This window comes from Carlito syrichta, unplaced genomic scaffold, assembly GCF_000164805.1.
Source record: "Carlito syrichta isolate Samal-C Ts95f unplaced genomic scaffold, Tarsius_syrichta-2.0.1 Scaffold163442, whole genome shotgun sequence".
NCBI classification, from domain to species: domain Eukaryota; kingdom Metazoa; phylum Chordata; class Mammalia; order Primates; family Tarsiidae; genus Carlito; species Carlito syrichta.
The window spans coordinates 26,705-47,086 of record NW_007107538.1 but is presented as its reverse complement, the minus strand read 5'-3'; the positions used below and the strand labels follow the sequence as shown (position 1 = coordinate 47,086).

Genomic DNA, 20,382 nt, shown 5'->3' with positions numbered 1-20,382 from the left:
ATATCACAACAGCACACATAATCAACCCCAAAGCTAAAAGAAAACAAGCAAAGAAAAAATTTTATAAGAACCTTATGATGGGAAAAAACAGTCACATTTCCAAAATCAGCCTAAATGTGAATGGACTAAATGCACCATTGAAAAGACACAGATTGGTAAAATGAATAAGAAACCATGATCCAATTATTTGCAGTATCCATAAAACTCATTTCACCACAAGAGATGCACACAGATTCTAAGTTAGAGGATGGAAAACGAATTTCCAGGCAAATGTATAACAAAATAAGTCAGGAGTAGCAATATTAATATCAGACAAAATAATCTTTAAGCTATCAAAAATGTAAAAAGATATGAAAGGACACTACAAAATGATAAATGGTTCAATCCATCAACAAGAAATATCCATCCTAAACATATATGCATCCAGAACAGGAATACCAGCATTTATAAAGCAACTAGTAAGTAAACTAAAAAAAGATATTGACTCTACACTATTATAGCTGGGGACTTGAGTACACCACTAACAACCCTAGATAGAGCATCATGGCAAAAAAAATCAACAAGGAAATCCAGAACCTCAACTTGGCACTTGACCAAGGGGACTTAATAGATGCCTACAGAATATGCCACACAACAACCACAGAACATGCATTCTACTAACCACCACATGGAACATATTCCAAGATCAATCTATTCTCGGTCATAAATCAAGCATACAGAAGTTCCATAAGATTGAAATATTGTCATGCACCTTCTCAGACCACTGTGGAATAAAAATAAATAACAACATCAACAAAATTTCCCCAAAGCCCACAAAAACATAAACACTAAACAGCATGTTGCTGAACAACTACTGGGTCAACACCAAAATCAAAACAGAAATCAAAAGATTCCAAGAAAGATTGAAAATGAAGAAAAGCATTACCAAAACCTCTGGAATACCATGAAAACAGTTCTAAGAGGGGAATTTCTACCTCTACAAACACACATCAATAAAATGGAAAGATCACAAATTAACAGCCTAAAAAATCACCTATGGGAACTGGAAAGACAAGACCACCAAAACCCTAACTTCAGCAGAAAAATCCAGATCACCAAAGTAAATCTCAAATACAGGACACAGAAGACAAAAATATCACAGAAAACATCAACAAAACAAAAAACTGGTTCTTTGAAAGAATTAACATTGGTGGACCCCTAGACAGAATGAGAAAAGGAGAGAAAAATTCCAGTTAAACACAATCAGAAATGCAAAAGATCAAATCACAACTGACACTGAAGAAATACAGAAGATTATCATAGATTACTATGCACACCTGTCTGGAAACTAACTTGATTACCTAAATGAAATGCATACTTTCTGACATCACACAACTTCCCCAGGTTGAAGCAAGAAGACTTTGAGACACTAAATAGACCAATAACAACCTAGGAAATGGACTCTGTCATACGAAAACTACCTACAAAAAAAGTCCTGGACTGGATGGCTTCCTAGCATAATTCTATAAAACATAAAAGGAGGAACTGATACCTTTCCTACTGAAAGTTTTCCAGGTATTTGAGAAAGATGAAATTCTCCCCACATCATTTGACAAACCAGATATCACACTGATACCCAAACCGGGTAAAGATTCAGCAAAAAAAGAGAACTCTGGCCAATATCCCTAATGAACATAGATGCAAAAATCCTCAACAAGATTTTAGCAAATTGTATCCAATGAAACATCTCAAAAATCATCAACCATGAATAAGTAGGTTACAACCCAAGGATGTAGGGCTGGTTCGACATTCCCTAGACCATAAATGTAATTAAATACATCAACAGATTCAAAAACAAGAACTACATGGTTATATCATTAGATGCAGAAAAAGCTTTTGATAAAATCCAGCATCCCTTCTTGATAAAAACCTTCAAACACCTAGGCATAGAAGGAAGATACCTCAAAATAGTAAGCTCCATCTATGATAAACCAACAGCTAGCATATTGCTAAATGGACAGAAACTGGAAACATTTCTCCTGAAAACTGGAACAAGACAAGGCTGCCCCCCTTTACCCCTCTTGTTCAACACTGGGTTGGAAGTCCCAGCTAGAGCAATTACACAAGAGAAGGAAATCAGGAGTATCCAAATAGCAAAAGAGGAAGTTAATTTATCCCTCTTTGCTGATGATATGATCCTAAACCTCGAAAATCCAAGACAATCTGAAAAATCTGCTTGCACTGATAAAGGACTTTGGCAAAGTCTCAAGGTACAAAATCAATGTGCAAAAGACAGTTGCATTCTTACATACCAGCAACAAGCATACAGAGGACCAAATAAAAAACATAATCCCAATTCACAATAGCCACACAAAAAATGGAATCCCTTGGCATCTTACTAACCACAGAAGTGAAAGACCTTTACAATAAAAACTACAAAGCACTTGCTCAAAAAAATCCAAGAAGACACAAACAAATGGAAAAAATTCCATGCTCATGGATAGGAAGAATTAACATTGTTAAGATGTCCATTCTATCTAAGGCAATCTACATATCCAATGCAATGCCCATTAAATTACCAACATCATTCTTCTCAGACCTGGAAATGACAATACAGAAATTTATATGGAAGCATAAATGACCACAAATAGCCAAAACAATCCCTAGCAAAAGAAACAAAGCAGGAGGTATTACACTTCCAGACTTCAAACTTTACTATAAGGCTACAATGCAACCTGAAATTGGTACAAGAACAGGCATACAGACCAATGAAACAGCATAGAAATTCTGGAAGCAAAACCTCAATTTCTCAACTAAGTCAGCTTTGACAAAGCCTCCAACAACAACCACTGGAGAAAGGGGAACTTATTCTGTAAATGGTGCTGGGAAAACTGGTTGATCGCACACAGAAGATTGAAACAGGACCCCTCCCTACCTATCACTATACACAAAAATTAACTCTAAATGGATCAAAGACCTACATGTAAAACCTAAAACTATAAGAATCTTAGAAAATACAGGAGACATTGTTATGGAAATTGGAAGTGGCAACCAATTCCTGATCAAAACCCCAAGTGCCCATGCTGTAAGAGGTAAGACAGACAAGTGGAGCCTCATCAAACTGAATAGCTTCTGTAAAGCAAAATAAACTGTTAAGAGAGTGGGGAGACAGCCCATAAAATGGGAAAAATTATTTTCCAATTGTTTATCTGACAAAAGTCGAACATCTAGGATCTACAAGGAACTAAATGTGCCAAAAGGAAAAAAAAAAACCAGCCTCATTAAAAAGTAGGCAAAAGACATGAATAAACACTTCTCAAAAGAAGATATGAGAGCAGCCAACAGATACATTAAAAAGTGCTCAGCTTCACTAATCATCAGAGAAATGCAAATCAAAACCACATTGAAATACCATGTAACCCCAGTAAGAATGGCCATCATTAATAAAACAAACAACAACAGATACTGGCGAGGATGCAGAGAATAAAGGAACGCTTCTACACTGCTGGTGGGAATGCAAACTAGTGAAACCTCTTTGGAAAATAGTATAGTGATTTCTGAAAGATCTAGAAATTGACCTTCGTATGACCCAGCAATTCCCCTATTGGGAATATACCCAGAGTAACTCAAATCATTTTACAAAAAAGATACCTGCACACACATGTTTATTGCAGCACTATTCATAATAGCACAAACATGAAACTAACCATGCTGCCCACCAAAACTGAGCTGGTTAAAAAAAGTGGCACATATACACAATGGAATATTATGCAGCCATAAAGAAGGACAAACATATGGACTTTGTAGCAACATGGATGGGTTTAGAGTCTATCATATTCAATGATCTATCACAGGAACAAAGAACAGAGTATCATATGTTCTCACTCAAGCGAACCTTGAACAATTTTCCTAATACTAGAAGAAAGAGATTGGCAGTAGTGGGAAACTGCAAGGAGAGGGAGGGTGGGATTGGCAGTTGAGGGAAACTGCTGGGAGTGGGGGCAGACATCATCAACAAGGGCATCTGCATAATGAACATTTGTATACCTAACCCTTAATTGTACTCCATATCTTTAAAATAAAAAGTAAAAAAGAAAAAGAAAATATAACATAAAGTGAAATCATATATATAGTATGCAAACTTTATGAAGGGGGAGAATGTAAGTTTATGTGTATTTGCTTGTATATTCATAAAGTATCTCTACTAGAAAGTTATACAATAATTACAATTGGTCACTTTCTGTCAGGGAAATTGGGTGCTTGGGGTAAAGAGAAGCTTTTCTACTCTAAACATTTTTTTGCTGAATTTTTCAAGCATGTGAACGTCTACTTACTAAAGTATTTAAATTTAAAAATATAATCATTAATTTCAATTAGCTCAAGATGGCTGGCTAAATATACATGCCATCTTGCCCTCTAATCCCTAAAAATCACACACACACACACACACACACACACACACACACACACACACACACACACAATTGTTTAAAAAATTAACAGTGGCACTGGAAAACAAGTAAACTCTCAGCGAAACAGAATTCTTCAAGTCCCTGAAAAACAGACAGCACAGGCAATCATCTTGAAGATAGAGAATTCACACACTCAAAGCCAAGCTTAAGGTTCTCCTATCAAAGATTGAAGCAATTTGGTGGTAATAGTGGCATTACAAACAGACACAAAGGGGACAGAAGCTCAAGATGATTCTTTTCTTTTCTTTTCTTTTTTTTTTTTTGAGTTGGGATTTCACTCCATCACCCAGGCTGGAGTGTAGTAACAAGCTCACTGCCACCCCAGCATCAACCTGCTGGGCTCAGGCAATCCTTACACCTCAGCTTTCCAAGTAGTCAGAACTACAGGCATGTGCTACCACACCCAGCTAATTTTTTTATTTATTGTAGAGATGAGGTCTCAACATGTTGCCCAGGCTGGTCTCAAACTCACGAGCTCAGGCAATCCTCTCGTCTTGGCCTCCCAAAGTGCTGGGATCATAGGCTTGAGCCACTGAGCCTGGCCTCAAGATGATTCTTGACTTTAGGAAATGGGTTGGCTCAGGAAAGAGTGCCCAGTCTTTTTTTTTTAATCTGTTATGCTTTTCTGAAACCAAATGCATTTGGCTAGGCCGGGGCTTGTATAGCTAAAATCAGTGTAATTGCAATATTCATCACCTTAAATGCATGTCTTTTCGTTATAGAAACATTTGAATTATTGTCTTCTAGTTATTTTGAAATATACAATAGATGCAATCTATAATCACCCTACTGATATATAAGCAATTAAATATTATTTCTTCTATCAAACTCTATATTTGTACCCATCAATGAATTTCTCTTAATCTCCTTCCTTCTACCTTTCCAGACATCTGGTAGCCACCAATCTACCATCTATATTCACGATATTCAACTTTTTAGCTCCCACATGTGAGTGGCAACATGCAATATTTGCATCTCTGTGCTTGGCTTATTTCACTTAATGTCTGCCCATTCCATTCATGTTGCTGCAAATGGCAGGATTCCATCCTTTTCTATGGCTAAATAATATTCAATTATGTATATATACCACACTTTCCTTAAAATATATTTTTGAATTTTTAAATGTTTACATGTATATAATGCATAGTGATCAAAGCAAGGTATTTGGGGTGTCCGTCACCTGGGTACAACACATTTTTTAAAGTATAACACCTTACTCTGCTAACAAACATTAAATTTATTCCTTCTATCTTGCTGTATGTTTGTAGCCTTTAATCCATGTCTCTTTATCTTCCGCTCTCCTCAGCCCTCCACTACTCACCTTTCTCAGTCTCTGCTATCTATATTCCACTCATTACCTCCATGTGTTCAAATTTTTTAGGTACCACATAAAATAAGGACCTGGTTTATTTTTTTTGTGTCTGGTTTATTTCACTTAAAATAAGGATCTCTATTTACATCCATGTTGCTGCAGATTTTACTCTTCTTTATGGTTAGTCTTCCATTGTGTATATATACCATATTTTCCTAATCCAATTATTTGCCGCAGTATCTACAATAGGTTGACTCCATATCTTTGCTATTGTGGATAGTGCTGCAATAAACATAGAAAGAAGGTATCCTTTTGACATATTGATTGCTTTTCCTTTGGGTAGTTACCCAGTAGTGGGACTGTTGGAGCAACAGCAATTCTACATTTAGTTTTTTGAGAAAATTCCCACAATGTTTTCCATAGTGGTTGTAACAGTTTGGTTTCCTACCAACAGTATATGTGTTACCCTTTCTCCACAGCCTTGCCAATATTTGGTATTTTTGTCTTTTAAACAACAGTGATTTTAACTGGAGTAAGATGATATTTTATTGTGACTTTAAATTTCATATCTCTGATCATTAGTAATGCTGAACATTTTGTCATATATATCTGTTGGCTAATTGCATGTCTTCAGAAATGTCTATTTCCTTTGCCTATTTTTGTTTAAAGATGTGGGGTACAATTCAGGATTACATATACAAGTGGACATTGTCCAGATAAAGTTGGACCTCTCTTTGGTCCCCATTTTGCCTTGTTTGAGATCAGGTATCCTTATTGGTGTTGTGCCACCACCCCCCAGCAGTATCCCACTATTGCCTATCCCTTTCTTATAGTATTATGGTAAATGTTTAGGGTCTGCTTATGAGTGAAAACATGTGGTACTCTCTTGCTTGTTTCTGTGATAGATCACTGAGTATTATAGACTCTAAGTTCATCCAAGTTGCTGTGAAGTCCATATGTTTGTCTTTCTTTATAGCTACATGATAAATCATCGTGTATATGTACCATTTTTTTATTATCCTGTCCAGTTTCGATGTGAAGCACAGTTGATTCCATGTTTTTGCTATTGTGAATAGTGTTACAATAAACATGCGTGTACAAGTATCTTTTTTGCAGAATGATTTGAGGTCCTCCAGGTATATTCCCAATAGGGGGATTGCTGGGTGATATGGAAGGTCAATTTTTAGTTCTTTTAGAAATCGCTACACTGTTTTCCATGGAGACTGAACTAGTTTGACTTCTCACCAGCAGTGTAGAAGCATTCTCTTTTCTCCATATCCTCACCAGCATCTGTTGTTTTTTTTTATTAATGATGTCCATTCTTAATGGAGTTAGCTGTTGCCTCTATGTGGTTTTGATTTGCATTTCTCTGGTGATTAGTGAGGCTGAACATTGTTTCATGTGTCTGCCGGCTGCCCATGGATCTTCTTTTGAGAAGTATCTATTCATGTATTTTGCCCACTTTTTAAAGAGGCAGTTTGTTTTTTTCCTTTAGGCACATTTGAAGTCCTTGTAGATTCTGGATGGATGTTAGGCCTTTGTCAGATATATAGCTGGCAAATATTTTGTCCTATTCTGTGGGCTGTCTCCCACTCTCTTTTCTTTTCTTTTTCTTTTTCCTTTTTTTTTGAGTTGGAGTCTCACTCTGTCGCCCAGATTGGAGTGCAGTGGCATGCTCCTGGCCACCGCAGCCTCGACCTGCTGTACTCTGGCGCTCCTTCTGCCTCAGCCTTCCAAGTAGCCAGAACTACAGGTTCGCGCTACCCCACCCAGCTAATTTTTTATTTATTGTAGAGATGAGATCTTGCCAAGTTGCCTGAGTGGATCTCAAACCCGTGGGTCCCGGCAATCCACTTGTCTCAGCCTCCCAAAGTGCTGGGATTACAGGTTGAGCCACCGAGCCCCGCCTCCCTACTCTTTTGATGGTTTATTTTGCTTTGCAGAAGCTTTTCAGTTTAATGAGGTCCGATTGTCTATCTATCTCTTATGGCATGGGCAACTGGGGTTTTCATCAGAAATTGGTTCTTCTTTCACTTTTTAATGAAGTTATTTCTTTTTATCACATAAGTATGTATAATTATTACGTGTCCATTACAAACAAAAAGTTGAAGAAAAACATTTAAAAATGAAAACAATGACAGAAGGACAAATAACTTATCCACTATTGCCACCACCAGCAACAACAGGAAAAAAAAAAGACTCTTTAACAACCTCATCCCTGGCGTAGACACAGGCCCTAATTCAACAATGAGATAGAGTAAATTCAGCCTCTGCTTTTACACTCAGGTGTTTAAGTATTTCCATGAGTGCCTTTGCCAAATACAGAGAAACTTATTGGCAGAATCAACTGAATGTACAGAAAGTCAGCAAAACTATGAAGTAGTATTTAAGGACAAAGTAGCAAAACTTGTAGCCCTTGTGCCATGTGTTACTCAAGCATCCCAGCAATTCTGTTTCGTATATCCCCATGCTACCAAGGCTGATGGGCCTTAACAGAAAATCAGTAATCAACTGGCAACTTAATTTTGATCCTAGAAATGTGTTTTATTAACTTATAACATTTATTACTGCAAGCACATCTGACATTATTTCTCCTGATATGGGGGCTAATAACGACAGGTTAAAACTGCTTTTCTCTTCCTTTTCATGCTGCCTTTAAATGCTCTGGTTTATAAAATTCTTCACTCAAAAAAAAGTGTCAAATGTGGCCAAGATCTAATCAAAATTACTTTTGAGAAAAAAACCTTAAAAGCTATTCTTTTATTTTGTCCTTTGTGAAATGTTGAAAAGTAGCTCTTTGCCTTAATAAGAATGGGTGCAAAAAGTCCCTTTGAGAGGAAGATTCTCCAGTATTTAACTTTTTGCAACTTATACCCTTTTCCTGTGACAGGCAGAAAGCTCATTCTTAAAAATAAAAGCCCATCTATGCAAAATCAGTGTCTTTCAATTTGCCATAATTAAATAAGAACCCCCTTTATGCCCTATCCTGTGCCATTAATAGGGCAAGAAACCTATAGAATAGGGTGGAACTCAGATATCTAATGTAACCCTTGAAACATGTTAACATATCTCTTGATCTGTCAAACTAAGACCTGTAGAATTTATGCAAGGTTTATCATATCCCACAGATCTTATTACTGTAAAATTATTGAGCTAGGCATTTGCATTCATTTTTCTCTTGCTGATATAACAAATCATCATGAACTTAGTGGCTTAGAAGAACATAAATCTATTATCTTACATTCTGTTGGTTAGAATCTCAAAAATGGTCTCACTGGACTAAAATCAAGGTGCCAGCAGGACTGCCTTGCCTTCTGGAGGCTGTAGGGGAAAATCTGTTCCTTTGCCTTTCCCAGCTTTTAGAAGCCACTCTCATTCCTTAACTTGTGGCACATTCCTCTATCTTCAAAACCAGCAACAGCAGGTAGAATACTCCTGACATCTGTCATTCGGACTCATTTTCTGTCCTTTTCCATTTGTCGGACCTGTGTGATTTCTTGGGGCTCATCAGATAATACAGGATAATCTCCCCATCTCAGGGTCCTTAGTATAATCATTTCTGCAGCATCTCTTTTGCCGGGTGAGGTAGTATATCACAGGCTCCAGGGATTAGAACAGGGACATTCTATGGGGGCCGTTATTCTTCTTACTACCACACACTTAATTTTTTTCTGATTGGATTATTAGAGGTTCTCATATATTCTGAATATTAGTCCCTGTCAGATGAAGAATTTGAAAATATTTTCTACCATTCAACAGGTTGCTTATTCACTTTATTATTTCTTTTGATGTGAAGAATCTTTTTAGCTTGATTAAGTTTGATTTGTCTATAGTTATTTTTGTTGCCTGTGCTTTTGACATCTTAGTCATAAAATTTTTGCCTAGATGTCCAGAAAAGTCTTCCCTAGATTATCTTTATACTTTCAGGTCTTACATTTAAATCTTTAATTCATCTTGAGATGATTTTTGTATATAGTGAAATATAGGAGTTCAGTTTCATTTTATGCACATGACTATCTGATTTTCCCAGCAATATTTATTGAACAAAGTGTCCTAATGTAAGTTCTTCTAGGCTTTGCAAAAAAAAAATCAGTTGGCTGTACATATGTGGCTTTATTCCTAGGTTTGCAATCCTGTTCCATTGATCTATGTGTCTATTTCTATACCAGTATCATGCTGTTTTGGTTACTATATAGCCTTGCAATACATTTTGAGGTAAGATAATATGATTCTTACAACTTTGTTCTTTTTGCTCAGGATTGCTTTTTCTATTCAGGCTCTTTTTCGGTTCCACATGAAGCTTAGGACTGTTTTTTCTAATTTCTTGAAGAGTAATGCTGGTATTTTGATGAAGATTGCATTGAATCTATAGATTGCTTTGGGCAATATGGCCATTTTAATGAGATAAATTCTTCTTATTCATGAGCATGGGAAGTTTTCTTATTTGTTTGTGTCATTTTCAATTTCTTTCATCAGTGCTTTTTCGGTTTCCTTGTAGCGTTCTTACCTCCTTGGTTAGGTTTTTTTCCTAAGTAATGTGTTGTTTTCATAATAGCTATTGTCAGTGGGGCTCTCTTCTTGATTTCTTTATTTTCTGGATTATTATTAGTTTATAGATATGTGATTGATTTTTGTACATTGATTTTCTACTCAGTAACTTTACTAAATTAAATTTATTTATCAAATCTGAGAGCTTTGGGTAGAGTCTTTAGGCTTAACTCTAGTTCATTTAGTTCTGTTCTGACTTTTATTACTTTTTTCTTCCGCTAATTTTAAGTTTAATTTGTTCTTGCTTTCCTAGTTCCTCAAGGTACGTTTTTATATTGTTAGTCTGTACTCTTTCTATCTTTTAATGTAGGAGTTTACTGCTATTAACGTTCCTCTTACCACTGCTTTCGCTGTATACCACAGCTTTTGGTCTGTTGCGTTCTCATTTTTATTTTTTACAGGACTTTTTTGATTTCCATTTAAAAGATCATATCCTCAGTGAACAGGGAAATTTTGACTTTCTCTTTTTCAATCTGAATGTCTTTTATTTATTTCTCTTGCCTGATTGGTTTGGCTAAAAAGTACAGCATTCCAGTATTATGGTGAATGGGAATGGTACAAGTGGGCATTTTTGTCTTGTTTGAGTTCTTAGAGGAAATACTTTTAACTTTTCTGCATTCAGTATGACGTTATTATTGATATATGAGGTTTTGTTCCTGTAATATTGCTCATTGCTTTGTGTTCCACACATTTTTTTTCTTTCTTATTCTCCTGTAGTTTGTCATTGTATATTGGTGAATTTCTCTAGTAGTATCAATTGAGTTCTTTCTCTTCCTCCGTTGTGTGATTGCTTTATCCTTGCATTTTATAATTTTCACGATGGTAAATTCCCTCCTATCACTTCAAGGTTTGTAACTTCCTTGAGTATTTCTTTAGCGTGGTCTAGTGGTAACAAATTCTGTCAGCATTTGTTTGCTTGGAAATGACTTTCTTTTTCCTTTATTTATGAAGGATAACTTTGTTCAATATAGTATTTTAGGGTGACGGGTTATTTATGTATTTATTTATTATTTTCTATCAACACTTTGACTATATCATCCCATTCTCTTAGGCTTATAAGGTTTCTGCTAAGAAATCTGCTGTTAGTCTGATAGGTTTTCCTTTATAGGTATCATGACTAGATGCTTTTCTCCTACTGTCTTTAGAATTTATTTTTTAACTTTTACTTTAGACAGTTTGATTATAATGTTCCATGGGGAACAAATTTTTGCTTTGTGGCTTCCAGGGGATCATGAAACCTCCTGTATCTGAATATCTAAATCTCTTGCTAGACTTGGGAAATTTTTGTCTATTTTTATTGTTGTTGTAAAATAGATGTCATAATCCTTTGTTTCTTCACCCTCAGGGATACTAATAATTTGCAAATTTGGTTGTTTGATGTTGTTTCAAATGTCAGGAGTGCTGTGCCCTTTTTAGTTTTTTCTTTATTTTAGTCTGGATTATTCCAAAAGACCTGTCTTCAAATTTTCAGATTCTTCTTTTGCTCAAGCTAGTCTACTTTAAAGCTTATAATGTATTTTATATTTCCTTCAACAAACTCTTCAGTTCCAGAATTCTTATTAGGCTTATTCTAAATTCCTATTAGGTTGATTTTAAAGTTGATTCTTCCCATCTTTGATTTTACTTTCGTAGGGGAGGACTTTTTCCTGAAGATGTATCTATGGTGTTGGTTGGGTAGGGTACTTTGGCTTTAATTCTGGGTACATGTAGTAGTATAGTCTCTGTATGATTCCTTTGACTATAAACAGCATTAGTGTTATCTGTGATTTCCTTGGTAGGTCAGGTTATGTTTATTAGTAAAACTTGAGGTAAACTTGTGCTGAGGACTGGAGTGCCAGGTGGGCCAGTTTTCAGGGTACAGTCATGGTAGTAGTGGGTAGAGCATGCCTATCATTGTGTCCCACCTGTGTTGCCAGTTGCTATAAAATCAATTCTTGAGCCTCCAGCTGCCTTGCTTAGATATGAGTAGTGGCAGCAGTGGGCCAGCAAGTAGGCATGTTCTTGGGCCTTTGGCCAAATGGTGTGTTGTGGGCAATGGAAGTAACAATTTTGGGATAATTTCTTGGGGCTCAAGCAGTGAACACTGATGCTGGCAGAGCCACAATTGAATGAGAGGAGAGTCTCCAGGCCCACAAGTGGCACTTACAAGTGGGTGCCTGCTGAAATTGCAACAGCTAGGAATTTAGTCCCAATCTCAGGCCCCCAGAAGGAGGGCTCAGGAATCAAGGTGGTGAATTGGGTTGAGCAATACCCTTGACCCTGAACTATGTGCTCTGCCTTGGAGGGAAGTGCAAAACCAGGCTGGACAGACTTGTGCTCAGAACCTCAATGGTAAGAGGAGGAGGGCAGGTGTGCAGGCCACAGGCCACAGGCAAAATGCTTGTGAGAGAGACAGTAGCATTTATGCTAAAGCTCCACCACTGGAGATGGTGGGGTTTATCACAGTGGTCACAGATTGGGTGGATGAAAAACACAAATCCCTTCACACCCTAGACCAAACAGGGCTAACCTCCGTACCCTAGCTATAGGAGGCCACACCCAACTCACAACCAAGTTTCAGCAGCAACTCGAATCCCACTCACTTCCCTATCTCAGATCCCAGCAGTGCAGCATTCACTATCTGATACCAGCAGCTGCCACCCAGACCTCACTCACTTCCTGACCCTCGCTATAGGAGCACTATCTGCTCACTACCACTGTCCCAGCAGTGGCAGCCATAGTCCCAGTGCCACTGGGTACCAGGACAATGTGCACGCACCAGAGACTAGTTTTGAAAATTGTGCCTTACTGTAGTTGATTTGGTCTCAGAAAGTATGTGGGACCTAGTACAAGTTCCACCCTAAAGCAGTTCTATCCCACAGACTCCTGGCAGCTTCCTATGTTAGTTTCAGGGGTTGGGAAAAAGAGGAGTTCTTGCAGTCGTTCTTCCACAGTGGGGATGTTAGCTACTGGAAGTCACTTAATCACTTTTCCCCATATTGAGAAGTCACTCCTGGATTTCAGTTGATCCGAGCCAGGGAGGTTGCCTCTCTTTCTCCTTCCCCGATGTAACCTGTCATTTCACTGCTGAATTCCAGCATTCTCTCTTGAATATTGTGCTTGATGTGTGACTGTTTACACATTACTCTGATTTTTCTAAGTGGAAGAGGAAAACATGAAATGCTTATTTACGGGCATCTTGAACAGCCTTGTGCCACATTTTCTTATCCATTCATACATTGATGGATACTTGGGTAGATTTTATATTTTGACTATTGAGAATAGTACTGCAGTGAACAACGGAGTGCAGATATGTGTTCAATATACTGACTTCTTTTCTTTTAGATATATACCTAGTACCGGAATCAATGGATCATATAGTAATTCTGTCTTTACTTTTTGGGGAACCTCCACACAGTTTTTCACTGTGGCTAATTTATGTTGATATCAACAGGGAAGAAATGTTTCTCTATCTTCACATCCTTGTCTTTTTTATTCTCTGTCTTTTTTATAAAAGCTATTTTAGCTAGGGTGAGATGATGTCTCACTGTGGTTTTGATTTGCAGTTCTCTGATAAGTAGTGTTGTTGAGCTTTATTTCATATGCCTGTTAACTATTTGTATTTCTTCTTTTGAGAAATGTCTGTTCCAATTTTTTGCCCATTTGTAAATCAGATTTTTTTTACGAATAAGTTGTTTGAGCCCCTTATATATTCTAGTTATTAATCCATTGTCAGACGAATAGTTTTAAAATATTTCTCCCATTCTGTGGGTTGTCCCTTTACTTTGCTGTCTGTTTTCTTTTCTTTTCTTTTTTTTTTGTTTCCAGATGCATGGAATGTCTTTTTCCACCTTTGCACTTTCAGTCTATGTGTGATGTGTGTTTTGATAGATGAAGTAGATTTCTTGTAAGCAACATATAGTGGAATCTTGCTTCTTTATCCGTTCATCCACTCTATGCCTTTTAATTGAAGAAATGACTCCATTTACCACGAGTGTTATTATTGATAAGTAAGGATGTATTATTACCATTTTGTTGATTGTTTTCTAGTTGTTTCATAATGTCTCTCTTCCTTTTTTCATCTTCTTTTGTGGCTAAGTAATTATATCTGTTAGTAGGTTTTAATTCATATCTTTTTGCCTTTAGTGAATCCATTATAAATTTTTGCACTATGGCTATCATGAAACTTACAAAAAACATTTTATAGATATATCAAGTTATTTCAAAGAGATGAACACTCAGATCACAAATACAAGAATAGAAACAAACAATAAAAATGAAAAAAATTCTACACTTTGACTCTTTGCCTCCCACTTTTTGACTTAAGCTCAGGTTTGCCTTGGTTCTGGTAAAAAAATCAGAATATTGCCTATCTCATATGCAGGAGTTCCCAAAAGAGATATTCTGGTAGTGTGGGGAGATTGGCTAGGTGTTCACATCCAGGGACGCTATGGAACAAATGGAACAAACCTCCTACAGTGTAGCGCTGCTGAACAGCCACTCTGATTTGGTATCTCCTTTCACTGAGTTACAGAGTAGTTCCAGGGCTAAACTATAACATAGAATGTGTCTATGGGTCACTGACACCAAAAAAATGGAGTCTTTTTTTCTATAGCCTTTTTGGGCTGTTTTTTTCATAGGAATTCACATTTGTGGGCAGATTCTGCATTCATTTAGTCAGATAGATCTGAAATCCCTTAGCCTGAGTCTATTGATACCACAAAACCTGCCTCTTCACTTGTACCAGCCACCAAGAAACCCCATTCTCACTGGGAACCAAGCAATGCATTCTGTGAGGGCAGATAATTTTGTCTGTGTTGTTTTAATATCCCCAGTCCCTAGAACAGTGTTGTATGGCAAGCACTCAATCGATATTTGGTGAGTGAATAAGTGAAAAGAGAGGCCCAACTCCAACATATATACATCTAGTACTCCAGGGAGCATGGCACTTTAGGTCAATTTGATCAAGAAAGAAAAAGGTTCATACCAGGTGTACTGGACCCAGGGATGCCCCTTGCAACCAAGTAATTCTGAAATTCAATCCACATAAAGGATTGAAGTCAAATCAATTTTCAATGTATTATCTCACATCTACAAGACTAGTGCGATTGCCCATTTCTCCTCAGCGAATGGACGGCAACATCAGTCCGAAAACTTCCCCTCACAAATCTAGAGGCACTTCTATCTCAAGTTGTTGATTTCTTGAGTCCCTAGGATGAAATTAAGATGAACCACAGAGCCATTTTTACATCCAAAGGCATTCAAAACACTAAGTTGACCAGAATTTAAGAGATTAGAGGCCTAAATTCAACTCTGTCCTCTGATTTTCTGTTGGACTCCCTAGCTGGACAATCACTCTGGGTTTCTGTTTCCTCAAAAGTTGAAGAGGTAAAAAAAATCAACATTTGTCCCTCCTTACATCACAAGAATGCTACAAAAATAAAAACCAATAAATATCTGTGGTGTGTGCTCCCAAATTATTTTATTACCATTATTATAAAGTGATTTGTTCAAGGTCCCCCAGCAGGAGTAGAAAGCTTCCTTTTTTCTCCCCACCCCAAGTCATCAGGGTTACATGTATAAAACAGATAAGATCACATGATTTCTTTCTTCAAAAACCTTTAATAGCTGATCATTGCCTTTGTAACTGGCAATAATAGGGTATTTTTAGTCTTCCATAAAATAAAATGTCAGAGCCTAGGAATTATCCTCTCTACTCTTCCACACCCCAAATCCTTTCCTAATCTGTTTGTTGAGATCTTAAATGCCTTCTGTTCTTGACTTCTCCTTTAGCAGGAAAAAAAGCAACCTTAGAATACTTCAGTCAGGGGTCCTTTGCTTTGCTTTCACCCTGAAGAAAAAATGGGAAATTCTATTAGGCTATGAGAAAAGAGAAAGGACATACGGGCAAACATTTCTTGAGAAAGTGAGGGAGTACCAATGTGTACCAGAGTGAGGCAGCTTCCCCCCCATCTATAATTAGGAACCACTAAATGAACTTTGACACTTGTTTAGTAAGATTCATGAACAGACAGATCTGGAGGGGCAGAAGAGACATCAAGTAAGCAGAAGAACATGTAATGAGGAAGCTAGGAGTTGCCATTACCATCTCCACAGACCCAACACAGGTACTATCATATTCAGCCAGGACTTTTCCAACATACTAAGTGCTTTCCTATAGTAAACAGATAAAAATACAGATAGGAAAAGGAGCAGAAAACCTAGATTTTAGACCTAGCTAGCCCTGAGCAAGTCTTTTATCTAGGCTTCATTTTCCCTACTATACAATGAATGAAGAAAATGAGATAAAACTCACTTGTAGCAGTGTCCTGGAAGTTGAAAATATCATTAGTTTTCTACTGTTCCCTCTTGCTCAAACTCTATAACACCAAATTTATTCTACATGAGATCTGTCTTGAAATCATCCCTTTTTCTTTATCCCTATTGTCATTGTCCTAATTGAGACCTCCAATATCTCTCATTTAAATCACTATTATTGTTACAAAATACATTTGATGATTCTCCCTGTCTCACTTCTGAGCCTCAATCCCAATCCCACCTCTATTAAGCATCATTCACACTACTATCAGGATTACATTTTATAAAAATGGGATCATATTACTTCCTTTGCAAAAAAAAAAAAAAACCTTCAATAGCTCCCTAGATATAAAATTCTAGATATAAAATCTAAATCCCCTAAATAGACAATCAAGTCTTTTTATAATCTTGCCAAAGTGATAATAACAAGAATGACCACGTTTTGATATTTTACTATGAACCAAACACATTTACAAGTCCTTTACACAAATTAACTCATTCAATTATCTTATGTAAAAAAAACTATAGAATAGATAATATAGGTCTACAATCCCTTAAAGAAAAATTCTCAATCCAGATATATTTAAGAATTCAATTTTTTTCAGATTTCTGGAAGGTGAAAATGCCAAATTTCATGAAACACCCTCAGTAAGATCTAGGGCCATATCAAACACATTAATATTGCTGCAACTTGTTTAAAGCCACACATTAAATTAGATATAGACTCTGAAGAGGCTCATGCCACTTCATATATAGACACCGAGTTCATTTTGGGATTTCAGAGCTTTCCAGATTTTTGGAATTGAAGATCAGATATTGCGAAGTTTTTCCCACTTTACAAGTGAAGAAACTGAGGCAAAGAAAGGCTAAGAAAATTGCTCAAAGTTTCATAGCTGACAGGTGACAGAGCTAGAATTGAACTTAGGCAGTCTGGTTCCAGAGTTGACACTGTTACTTAATTTTGCCACAAACTCTTCTTCCCCCAACTCTCTCTGTTGGCCCCCACTCCCAAATTAGTACCCTATGTTCCTGTTCTCCTTGTTTCTTGACTTTTCACCCTCCTCTTTGACTCTTTTTCAAATTCTACTCTTCTGTCAAATGTATGTTTCCAATTTTGGTCCCCTCTCAGTCAATGTTAATAAACCCATTGGGCCTCTGCGGTGCTTTATTTCTATCTCTCTCCCAGTTTTCCTGCTATTGCATGGGGCTTGTACATGTCTTAACACACTCTCCACTATACCTCAAGCTCTTTGTGAAGGAAGTAACCAGTTTTTATTTATTTTGCTTGACCTCAGGTAAGCATTCAGGAGACAATCTTGTAATGAATAAATTTTGTATCTTTTGCATAAAGGCAAAAGTAGAATCCGTGAATGGGAACCCCTAGCCCAACCATTTCCAGAGAGGAGACAGATATAAGTAAGAAGAGAGGAGGTAATAGGTGTACAAAGATAGTAGAATTATCATGAGTAGGATTATATATTCCTAGAGACAAAATAAAAAGAGAAAAATAGGAGTCAAGAATCAGAGGCTGGGCATGGTGGCTCATGCTTGTAATGCCAGCACTTTGGGAGGCTGAGGCGAGCAGACTGCTTGAGCCCAGGAGTCTGAGACCAGCCTGGGCAGCACAGTGAAACCTTGTCTCTACAAAAAATAAAAAATAAATAAAAAATGAGCTGGGTGTGGTGGCACATACCCGTAGTCGCAGTGACTCAGGATGCTTAAGTCGAAGGCATCACTTGAGCCCAGGAGGTCGAGGCTGTTGTGAGCTGTGATCGTCGTGATCTTGCCACCTGCACTAGAGCCTGGGTGACAGTGACTCTGACTCAAAAAAAAATACAGAAAAGAAAAAAAAAAACTAAGACCAGAACAGGCTTGAGAGAGAAGAGTAGCTCAGCAAACCTGGAGCTTCTTGGATGAAAAGTGGACTGACTTTTCATTAGACCAAGGTGGGAAGGAAACTCTTTTAGTACAAAATGAAGAGTCCACTTGAAGGCTGAGGCAGGCTCTGCACAGCCTCATATCTCCTACATCCTCAACTGCCAGCATTTCAAAATAACACGGCAGTGCCTTCTGATGAACATGCTGGGAAATGCAGGCTGCTGGATTGATCACAGAGCCAGAAACTTCAGACACTCTGGAAGCTAGGATGTCAGCATAGTAAGCTCCTATGGCAGGCCTCAGGCCTTGAAAAACCAATTCACCCTTTCTTCCAGGTGAACTTTTTTTTTTAACCTCTGAAATTTTGTTGACTTCCTACTTCCCTGGAGGGCACCCTGCTCCCACCACCTCAATGCCTCATAACTTTGGTGTCATTGGTCTTAGACAACAATTTGCCATCTACTATCCTGCAGGTGGTGGTCTTCTGGATGATCTGGATGGAGATGTTGCTGTCCAGGCATAACTGAGACTGAAGTCCTCTCCATCTTCTAGCAGGCGGCAATAGGTGGTGATCTTAGCCTCTAGCTTGACCTTGATGTTCAGCAGGGACTTGTATTCCTGGGCCTGGAGTTGGCCCTCTGTCCATGTCTGTGCCAGTTCAGACTTCAGGTGCAGCAGGGTGCCATTGAGCTGCTCCATCTGCATGGTGTAGCAGGCCTCCACCTCTCTCAGGCTGCTCTCTCCACCTCTGTCAAGCTGGCCTTCAAGTTTCTCATGGAGTCCAGGTCAGTCTCCAAGGAGTGCATTGTACATTTCAGCTACGTGAGAGTCATCTTGGCAGCAGCAAACTTGGTGGACTGCGTGTTGACCACTGTGGTGCTCTCTTCAATCTGCTGGGACCAGTACTTGTCCAGCTCCTCTCAGTTCTTCTGAGCCAGCTCATCACACTGAGCCCGGATGTCCGCTATGATTTTGCTGAGGTCCTGAGATTTGGGAGCATCTACCTCAACGGTCAACCCAGAGCTGGCAATCTGTGCTTATAGGCCTTTTGCTTCCTCCTCATGGTTTTTCTTCATGAAGAGCAGTTCCTCCTTGAGAGCCTTGATCTCTATCTCCAGCTGCAGCCGGGTGACACTGGTGTTATCAATGACCTTGCGGAGTCCATGAATGTTACTCTCCATGGACTGGCACATGGTCAGCTCTGTCTCATACTTGACTCTAAAGTCATCAACAGCAAGATGGGCATTGTCAGTCTGCAGAACAATGTGGACATTGTCCACAGAAGTTGCAAAGATCTGAGCCCTCAGGTCATCAATGATCTTGAAGTAATGTCCTGTGTCCTGTTTCACCAGTTTCCAGGGCGGCTGGGGTTCTGGGGGCCTGGCCATGGGATGACCAGGAGTCTGGGGGCAGCCAGAGCAAGGAGGAGACCATGCAAGAGCTGAACGACCGCCTGGCCTCCTACCTGGAGAGGTGATCAGTCTGGAGACTGAGAAACAGAGGCTGGAGAGCAAAATCCGGGAACTCCAGGTGAACTTTTAATTGTTCGTCCATATAGACTTTTGACTACAACCAGCACTTCAGACATGCCCTCCCTGATTCTCTGGCTTGCTAGCCTTTGATCAGGTTATGCAGGCTCCTCAGCCTGACATATTCTTTTCTCTTTTCTCCTCTATTCAAACCCTGCCTGTCCTATTCTTGGATGTTTCTAAGTGCAAAGGTACGGAGCTGGGAGACAGGAAACCCAGATTCCATGCAGACTTAGTCGTTTATTAACTGTGTGACGTTGTGCTAATCACTTCCCATCTGAGGATGTAAAATGTTAAAACTTCTACCCAGAGATAAACTAAAAATTCCACAAGTTATCACATGTGAGAGTATGTTCTACAACTCTAG

The 20,382-nt window shown here is 38.3% G+C and overlaps 1 pseudogene; it reads right to left on the bottom strand.

Moving 5' to 3' along the window:
* Positions 1 to 18,895: 18,895 nt before the first annotated feature.
* On the bottom strand, positions 18,896 to 19,874 carry LOC103252482 (annotated as a pseudogene).
* Positions 19,875 to 20,382: the final 508 nt, after the last annotated feature.